Source organism: Benincasa hispida, chromosome 2 (assembly GCF_027475165.1).
Source record: "Benincasa hispida cultivar pf3 chromosome 2, pf3_genome.v1.1, whole genome shotgun sequence".
Taxonomy (NCBI): Eukaryota; Viridiplantae; Streptophyta; class Magnoliopsida; order Cucurbitales; family Cucurbitaceae; genus Benincasa; species Benincasa hispida.
The window spans coordinates 16,726,832-16,737,172 of NC_143479.1; positions in this window are offsets into that span (position 1 = coordinate 16,726,832).

Here is a 10,341-nt window from a genome sequence, read left to right on the forward strand (position 1 = left end):
ACTAGAGAAGAACAATCGTGTAAACGATTGAGCAAGTGGGAGAAGATAAAGTCTATCGTATATGTCGCTGCCCAATCGTTTATCAAAAGCTATGCGATCGTTTAGCTCATTATCCAGTTGAGAGTCTGTCATATAGAAACTCTCCACGATCATCTAGTCTCTCCAAGCTGTTGTTTAGTAAATCTGATTTACTTGACAACCTATCCGTGAGAACTTTCCGGGAGTGGAAATCTCAAAATAACATTCATTAAATTTAGGAAAACATTTTTCCTTTTATCTCACGGTTACCATGAAAACACTAATAACCTCTCACTCAATTGGTTATTAGAGAAAAAGGGACAATTATCCAATAATTAATATTATTAGAAATATAAATGATAACCAACTTACCATACTATATTTATAACCTATAGTTTTAATATTTCATCTCATGAAACATATAAACCATAACTTCTTTTCTATTCAATGGCACTTAATAATCTCATTTACATTAACCCTCCACTTGATGTATCTCATACACCATACCAATCATATCATATATAATCGAATTACCTCTTGTCAATTTGAACATTTCAAATCAACACCAAGAAATGATCCTCAACTTGAATCCATTGAGCTACAAAGGGGACCTTATAGACCTGTAGCTTGAAGCTCCAATGGTAAGTGAATAGCTAACTAAACTCTTTAATCATGGGAACCACCATCCGTTAACTATCAGGCACTCCACTAAAGACCGACAGCGAAAATCTCCTTACTATAGATATATTATGTGTCCATCTTAACCAATCAATAGTGCGACAACCCTTTACAAATCACTCGTAAGTACAACTCGGTCAATAACCGTTATGCCCCTGTAGTTACATCTAAATCCTTAAGTACCACCGATTCCTCTAATGAACATAAGTCATAGTCCTACTATGACTGAGTCCTCTCTTCCAAAGAGAAGTTGTGGGCACTATGTTTAAGCCCCAGAATCAGCCTTTAAGAGAGCAATCTATCTACTTATCCCTGCTTCAGGGAAGGAGTGAATTCCATCTTGTGTAATTAAGTTTCCATCTCCCAAATCAGAAAAGTCCCTAAAAAGGTAGGCATGTTGAGTTGGCAATCTGGCCACTCTCACTCATACTAATCAAAGGATCGGCTTCAAAGGAAGAAGTTCCCAAAACACTCAGGATTGAGGTCATGTCACCTGTGGTCGTTTAGGTGAGATGTAAGTCTCCAGTATCAATGGCATTATATATAGAGACGAATCATCTCGTGATCCGGTCTTATACAAACTTTTTGTATAGGATACCTCCACTCGCATGTCACTGCATGAATGGTCAGGATCTACCATCTGTAGTAGTTTACAACACTTGTAAACCCCTACAAAGCGGGTCGTATCTGTAGTGTCACCAGGATCAGGTATCCCACCTTAATCCTTATACTACAGACCTATTATCACTTAAGGCATGATCTACTTGTATATCTCATATACACGCTTAAGTTTATATAAGATAACCATGGAGCTTTGTTTATTGGATATAAGTAAATGCCAGAATGAAATAACACTTATTTTATTCATAAACAATGTGTATAATTACAAACAACGAGACTCCAGGAGAATTAGGATATCAATCCCAACAAGCAACACACAAATGAATGACTTATATGGCTAAAGCCCAATAAATTCAGTAATTGATTTTTCAAAGAAAAAAAAAAAATTCTTTGTGTTGGGCTTTGTGTCCTAAAACTTGTGGTTTGTAAACAATAAAACTTATTCTGAAAATTCAATAAGTTATTATTGAATGTATGAATTTCTTGTTTTATTTTAGAAATAAATCCAATAAACTAAAAGATCCGTGACTATTACATGAATACTTGAACTTTATGTGGAGACATAAAAGTGGGTCAGGTTCGAGTAAATAGTCAAAATGGTCTATAGTATATGAATTAGGTTGGGTGTCTTATTCTGGTAATACTATGGGATGCAACCCACTCTGTAGTTGTTACAAGGAGTTATAAAGTGTTACAGACGAAGTGATTCTAATTTGTACATGTCATGAGATGAGGAGTGGGGCGTCCTGTGCAATGAGTTTACACAGATCGGACCATGAAATAAGTCACTCTTACTTTATAACGTTGTTTACTATTTATGACTGACTATTTCAAAGCGATGACGTAGGTAATTTGGCCTTAATCCTGAGCTAACTATGAACTCTTGTTTATTCGAGATTATCCTTAGATTTACATAGGTGAGAGTTGATTCAATAACACCGGCTCAATAAACCTCCATTTCAGGGGTAAGACTGGGTAGATAGCTGGGGACATAGGGTGCAAGATGGAATTCACTCCTACCTACTTTCAGGGATAGTAGAGAGGTTGTTCCCTTAAGTGCTGACTCCGAGTCTTGAATAAGGGGCCCCACCCTCTCATTGGCTCGAGAGGGACTCGGTTTGTTGATCGGATCACAAACCAATTGTTCATTAGAGGATTGGTGGGACTTAAAGAATAAGAGGTAATCTCGGGGGGTAGAATAGTCATTTGACCTAGCCGTTATTACGAACAACCTGTGAAGGGTTAACTTACTAAATGGTTATATCGAATGGACATAATATATCTATAGTGAGGGGAGTGCAACTTTGGATTTAGTGAAATGACACAGTAGTTAACGAATGAGGGTTAATTTGGTGTAAAGAGTTTAGCCAATTAATCTCGAATCGTTGAAGCCCATGATCTATAGGTCCACGAGGTCCCCTTACTAGCTCACAAACGGATTAGCCTTAGAGTAGCGTGATAAGTTAATTTGAAACATTCAAATTAGAATTAAGGAAATTAGTAATTATATATGATATAATTACGCATTCAATTTGGCATTAAACGAAATTAGAGAATCAATTAATATTTAAATATAATTTAAATATTAAATTCATGAATAGGGATTCATGATGGTGGAATTAGTTTTAAATTAATTTAATATTTGATATTGAATTAATTAGAATTAATTAAATTCTTTAATTAATTATTTATTATTAATTTTATCGAATTAATTTTGTAAAATTAATAAATATTTCATTTTTGAAAACAAAATTTGATTTTAGAAATCAATTAGAAATTCAAAATTGAAAAAGATAGAAAATGGAAAATCTCAAAAAAGTGGGATTTCTCCACTTTCTATTCAACTTGCTCACACACTCTCCACCATAAACTTGAGCCAATCTTCTAAACATGAGCTACAATACATGCAACAATGTTGTTTGCATGATAGTCATGCAATAAATAAAGAAGATGGAAGTGAGAAACGGGCATGCATTTTGATAGTTTTTGCTGAAAAACTTGAGGTTGAAGAAGGTCTTCAACCATGGTGATACAGTAACCTCTTTTCCATTTTTCCTCAATTCAAGCTTGTTTTGAATCTCATAACTCAATCTAAGGCACCGAAAGGATAGTAGGGAAGGCCTTGAGGTGGTTCACAAGCTGATTTGGAAAAGATTTGTAGCTAGATTCGAGTTTCAAGTGTTTTTTCAAAGGTATGTTATGAAACCCTCTTATTAGTTTATGAGTATGCTTAATTTAAAGCCAAAATTAATGAATTAGAATGCTTAATAATCCATTTTACCTCCACTGCGTGTTTTCTAACTCTAACACTTTGTACTTTAGCCATAGTGCTAAACGTAGTAGAAGAAAAAACATCTTTTCTCACCCTTCAATTCCCGTGCACGTGAGTAGGGTGGAAGAGGCCACCGTTCGCTCATGCCTCATCGACATTCCAGATTGCTCATACTGCTAGTTAGTGATTTGTCTCAGATCTGTCCTCATGATAGCAAATCTAGTCGCATCCAGTCACCACTATTCGATCCTCTACTTCGTCACTGGTAAGCATCGCTTCCCTCTTTCTCAAATGTCAGCTTCAATCAAATCCCATAGTGTTTTCTTCATGTTAAGAAAGTTGAATCTATTCTTCTCAATCACAACCAGCCCAAACGTCCGCTGAAGTACATATTCATGAAATGCCTGTAGATCCACATTAAGTTCGTTCTATGCCTTCAGATCCATCGAATCTCTGTCTAGATTTACTTAGATCTCTCCACATTCTTGATTGACATCTCAGATAATAAAATAAATCTCCTTAATTGCTTTCAAATTGTTAGATACAAATGTCGAAAGGTTGCTACCCCGTGGAAGAACCACTGTCTTGAAAGTAATTACGGTGCGACCTCAGTGCTAATCGCTGTATCGGTTGCTCCTCAAGGTTAACAGAGCTTCCAATTTCGGGCATGCACTCCCCGAAAAATAGATTGGAGTCAATGAAAATTATGCTTAGAAAACAATAGATCTAGAGGAATAACATATGAATAGGAAAGACAAAAATTTCTCTTTCTCTTTCTTTTCAAAACTAAGAGCTATTTAAAAGAAAGGTAAGATCAATTTCTAAAAACAAAAAACGTTTTGAAATAATTTTAAAAACGATTTTAAAATTAATTGAAATTAATTATTGGAATTAATCACTAACCATTAATCTGTGTCTTTTCTTTTGCTATGTTAGTCATTCTAAATAAAATTTGGATAGAAAAACGTACCTAATCTTCACGTAACATCTTAATTTTTTTTGTGCAAGATCAACATGACAATCCTAGAAGGGTGTGAATAGGATTTATTTAAACTATGTAAACTTTTTTCCTAATGTGGACCCAATTAAGCAAATTAATGTACTTTTTGCTAATAAGTAATTTAAACAATACTATCATGCAAATAAATTCACTTTGAATTAAACAAGAAATTAAGAAATTAATAATAATACTTTAAAGCACCATTTTTTATTTTGATAACAAGATTGGTAATAAATATATAAAGTCAAGAGTTACCAATCAAAATAAACCAAAATGAATAATTAATCTCAAGAAGGAAAATCATGATTAATTTCAAGCAATAAAATCTAATAGCAAATTAATTTTAAAGCTAAAGTAGTATAAGGGTAGAGAAATTGGCATCGGAGATTTTATAGTGGTTTAGCACAACCTAACCTACATCCACTTTCCAAGCTCCTCTTTGGTATGTCACTATGAATATGACTTTTTCCACCAACTTAGAGTTGAACTGCTACAATATTCTTTTTCTGGGAGTAAGAATGAACCTGGTATTTTATAAAGTTGAGGATCGTTACAACTCCTTTTTTGTTTTTTTGGGGAGGGGGGGGGGGATCAAGAGAAACCCTTCCAGAAGTTTGAAAAATTAAAGAATGCTCTTACAACTCTTTTAATATAGTGGATTTACAAATATTAAACTCACAACAAATCAATCCTCATAATACATAAATCTCTCTCAAGAATAAGATGAAAAGAATAAAATTGGAGCTTGGAGAGAGCAACAATGGAGACTTAATGTATTATGGAGGATTGTGAAAAGAATACGAAATTGTTGTTTTAATTTTGGAGAAAACGAAGAGTTTAAAAGAGATGGGCTTAGGTGAAAACCAAATTCAATTTTGGGCCTTTAGATCTTGAAAAAGAAAAATCAATGGTGGAGATTTTTTTCTTTTTTGAATCAACTAGCCGTTAGACATAAATAAAAAATAATATTAAATTCATTTTCTTTTTAAAAATCCAACAAAAAGAAATAGTCCATGTGCCCAAGTAACCATTAGATTCAAACATGATATAATATAATAATATATATTTTTTAAAGTCATTTCTTTTAAAACTAAAAAAAAAATGTCTATCAAATGTCTAAAACTAGCCGTTAGATACAAACATAAAGTATATTAAATTCATTTTCTTTTTAAAACAAATACAAAAATCAAAACTTCACTATGTGTTACTTCTCTATTGCTCCAAGTGGCACCTTTCATTTGATCCACTTTGATAGAAACATTCTACCGTCATGAACTGGAGATTTTTTCGTTAAGCTTGTTTCGATCATATCTTCTTCGTTTGAACTTCAATTTGAGTGATTTAAATTGTGTTTGAAACAGTTGCTCCAAGCTCTACATAGTGGACACTTCAAAATACTCTAATTTTTAATAAATAAAAATAGGTTTGTTATCATCAAAATATTAATTAATTAATTAACTAAAATTAATTAAATTTGAGATTAAGGGCCAAAAAGCTAACAGTTTGAAGGGAAAAAGAGATAACCTGGACACCAATGTGGTGCTTGCCACACACGCTACACATACTCTAATGCTTAAGTTAGAGAGTTAAATAGTGTGGAAGCTAAAGAATTTGAGTGTAGGATTCAAGTTATTTTATATGAAGTTACAAATGATGTATTTATAGAAGAAGTTGACCTAGGTTGTTTCCCAAGGTTACAGAGTCGCTTCAGGATAATTATGTTACCTATCGAGCTGAGGGCATGCCTAATTTCATATTTAGCTAGGGTTAGCCTTGGTCTTGGGCGAGATTGATAGCTCTTGAAAAGAGCTATTTTTATGTCCTTAATTTCCTTTGCTTGTTATGTTTAAATGATTAAATATCTATTTTGTAGGAATTTAGAGCTTCAATGATGTGGCTGTTCAGGGTTAATTTAGAGCTCTGGGAAGTAAAATTAGGCACCCAGAGTTTCAATGATGTGAAATGACCAAAATACCCCTGACAAGAGCGTTGCAACCTTCTATCGAGCGTAGCATTATGCTGAAAGGCAGTAGCGTGCATATCGTGAAGCGTCGCAATGCTCTCCTGTAATGTTGCAATGCTACGAACTTTGACGGAAGAACAGATCCATGCATACGCCAGACAAGTTGAACGAGTGTAGTAGCCAACATTGCTACACTGAGTGCAACATAGTAACACTCCCTCTTATTCTATAAATAAGTTCTTTGAATTGTTAGGGTTTTTTTATGTAGAAACTGATGGAAGTCGAGGAGAGACCTCAATTTCTTCTTCTTCCTTTATCCTTTTCAGCATCATTAGGTTAGTTTTCTTTTTTTTCTTTAATTTTCTTTTGGTTTGTAAACAATGGATTGGATCTCCTCCTTGCTTTGTCTATGAATCAACGAAGTAAATTTTTATCTAGTTTTGGAGCAAAAACCAATGTAATTTCTTGAGATTTTTGTTATTGGATTGAATGCATTCTGATTTTATGTTTTCTTTGAATTTGTTTTAATTTCAATATGCATGTTTGTGTTGTTGACTATTCAAGTGTAAGCATGCATTCCCTTGCTAATCCATTCGTAGCTACATCGCGTTCTCTTCTCGAATGTCTAGCCAAAATCACCTAAGTAGCAAATAGTTAATCATGCATTTGATGGCTATTCCTAGAATGTAAGAATTGCTAGGTTCAAAGATAAATTTGGTTAATTGATTAGGATATCCAATTCATTAATCAACACAATAGAATCCTAAGGCCTAATGCACATGTTTTTATATCTTTATGGACGCTATTGAACCCAGTAGATTTAGGAGCATGTAACTTAATTTAGGGATGACTTTCCAGCCTTAGTTAATATTTATGACATTTTCTTGATTCGTTCCTAATTAGTTGTTCGCCTTTGTAGAAGCTAGTTCGGTCGTGTCAAGCAAGTTGTTGTGCACGCATAAAATCAAATGTATATCTAATTAACAGAACTTGATGATTGAAATTGCAATGAATCTCTCTTGCTCTTAAAACTAGATAAATCTAACCTTCAGTGTACATTTACCGTAGCAATTTTTTTTTTTTTTTTTTTTTTGCACTTCACTATCACTATTCACACCAACCCCCCTCCCCCCCTCATTTATTACTATAACTAGGAAATTTTCTTAACAAAAAACTCATATTACGCTTCCCTGTGGATCGATCCAGACTTACCACTTTTTCTACATCTTTTTAGAAATAGGAGCAGGATTGGTAGAGTAGAGTTTTGCAAGCGAAGACAAATCCGAGCTGTCAAATTGGTGTCATTGTCAGGGAAGCCAGTTTATTTTTTGTTTAGTTAAGTTTCTAGTTAGAGATTTCTTTTGCTTTGATTTATTTTTCCTTTTTGTGTCAGTATTCTAAGCATGACAGGATATCATCAACGAGGATGGGGATAATCGAGTGAAGCATCTCAACCTTGACAAATTTTGTGACCTTCATAGTCAACTTTCTGAGTTAACTTCTTTGGTTAGTCAAATGGTTGCAGGTAAACCATAGTAGGTGCAAGCATGTGGGATTGGCCAACCGAGCAAGCATGCCCAAGGTTGCAGTGGAGTTTGATGCCATGAGAGTACTCCATGGGAGGGTTTCCTAGTCAATTGGATGACAATTTCTATTGGCCTAGATGGGAGAAGTCAATTGGGAATGGAAACCTAGGATGAGATTGAAGAATCCAATTAAAGGTCCTTGAGCGAAAGTGGATCATCCTAATTTTCCAATTTACAGAATACAGAATTTTTATTGTAAAGATACATTATGCATCTAAAATTTACAGCATGCAAAGACTTAATTAAAAAGAAGAAAATAGAAAGGTTCAGAACCCTTGCCTTTGAAGAACAGTCTTCAATGGATTCCCTCGAACTGATGACACCACCACGAATGGCTACCTGGATATTCTCTGGATGAGAATCTAAGAGGAGTGAGGCTCTGACTATTTTAGTGAGGGGAAATTGAGAGGAGCAAGGGGAGGAAGAAAACTGAGAAGTAGAAACTCAAAAACCCAGAACTCTTCTATTTCCCCTTGTTTATTGGTTTCTGTCAAAACCAAAAAGGAGAAAAAAGATAATTAACTCCCACTCCCACTAACACGTCTTGGAGGGAAAGATGGGGAGGGAGTTACAACTTCCTCAAAAAGAAAATTGGTTTTAAAAATAAATAAAATAATTTATTTATTTAATAAATCATTTAATATATAAATTTATATGATAACTACCTTATCATATAATATATACATTAAACTATATGTTATATCAAATATAACATATAATCTATAGTTTCTATATTGTATCATATACAATATAGCCTATAGTTTCCATTCTCTCACTAATGATATTTAATATAAATCCCACTTGTATTAAATATAATTATATGAATCCAATTCATATAATTAATATTTGAATCATATTCAAATATTTATATCCTCTCAAATAAACTTTATATTATAATGTATCAAATACATTATAGTAATTATATCATATACAATTAGAATTAATTATATCACATATAATTAACTAATTCTCTCAATTAATTTGAATAATTAAAATTAATCCAAAAATTGATTCTCATTAATTCCCGTTGAGCTACCGAGGGGACCTCATGGACCCGTAACTTAAAACTCAAATGGTTCATGAATAATTAATTAAACTCTTTAACAAAATTATTCATTATTCGTTGACTAACAGACATTCCACTAAAGATTGTCAACTACACTCCTCGTACTACAAATATATTTATGTATCCATTGGATATAACCAATCAATAGTACAATGACCCTTCACAAATTGCTTATAAGTACATCTGGGCCAAAATTACCATTTTTCCTCTATAGTTACATCTAACTTCTTAAGTACCACTGATCCCTTTAATGAATAATAAATCATAGTTTAACTATGACCAAATCCCTCTCGGGCCAAGAGAGGGTGTGGCGCCACATTGTTCAAGTCCCAGAATCAGACCTTAAGGGAGCAATTTATTTACTTATCTCGACATTGAGGAAGGAGTGAATTTCCTCTTGTGTAGCTGTGTTCCCCGCTTCCTAACGAATCCCCAAAATGGTAGACTTATTGAGTCCGCAATTTGGTCACTCTCACCTATACAAATCAAATGACTGTCTTCATAGGCAGGAATTCACAGCTCACTCAAGATTCAAGTCATGTACCTATGGTCATCCTAGTGAAATGTAAGTCTCTATTATGAACCATGTTATATAATGAGACTAAACATTTCGTGGTCCGGTCTTATACAAATCCTTTGTATAGAATATCCCCGCTCAGATGTTTCCACATGAATGATCAAGATAAGATCATTTGTAGCACTTTACAACAATTGTAACATCTACAAAGCGGGTCATACTCGTAGTGTCATTAGGATAAGGTATCCGGCTTTATTCATCTACTACATCCTATTTAGTTTATCACTTAAACACGATCCACCCGTATGTCTCTACATACATGTTTTAGCTACAAGATAACCTTGGATCTTAGTTTATTGGTTTTTGTGGTTAATGCAACTCAAATTGAAATAAAAATCATATATTTTATTAAATAAATGAGATGTTCATACATTACAATTACAAACTATAGGACCCTACGAGATTTAGGGCATAAACCCCAATAGAGATTACAACCACTACAATTCACACTCTACCACATTCGACGTGTCGATGCAAGTTCATATCATCGACTAAGATATGTCATTAAAAGTTGTGATGAGACATATTGCTAATAAAAATCTTCTTTTTGAGTAGAAGAT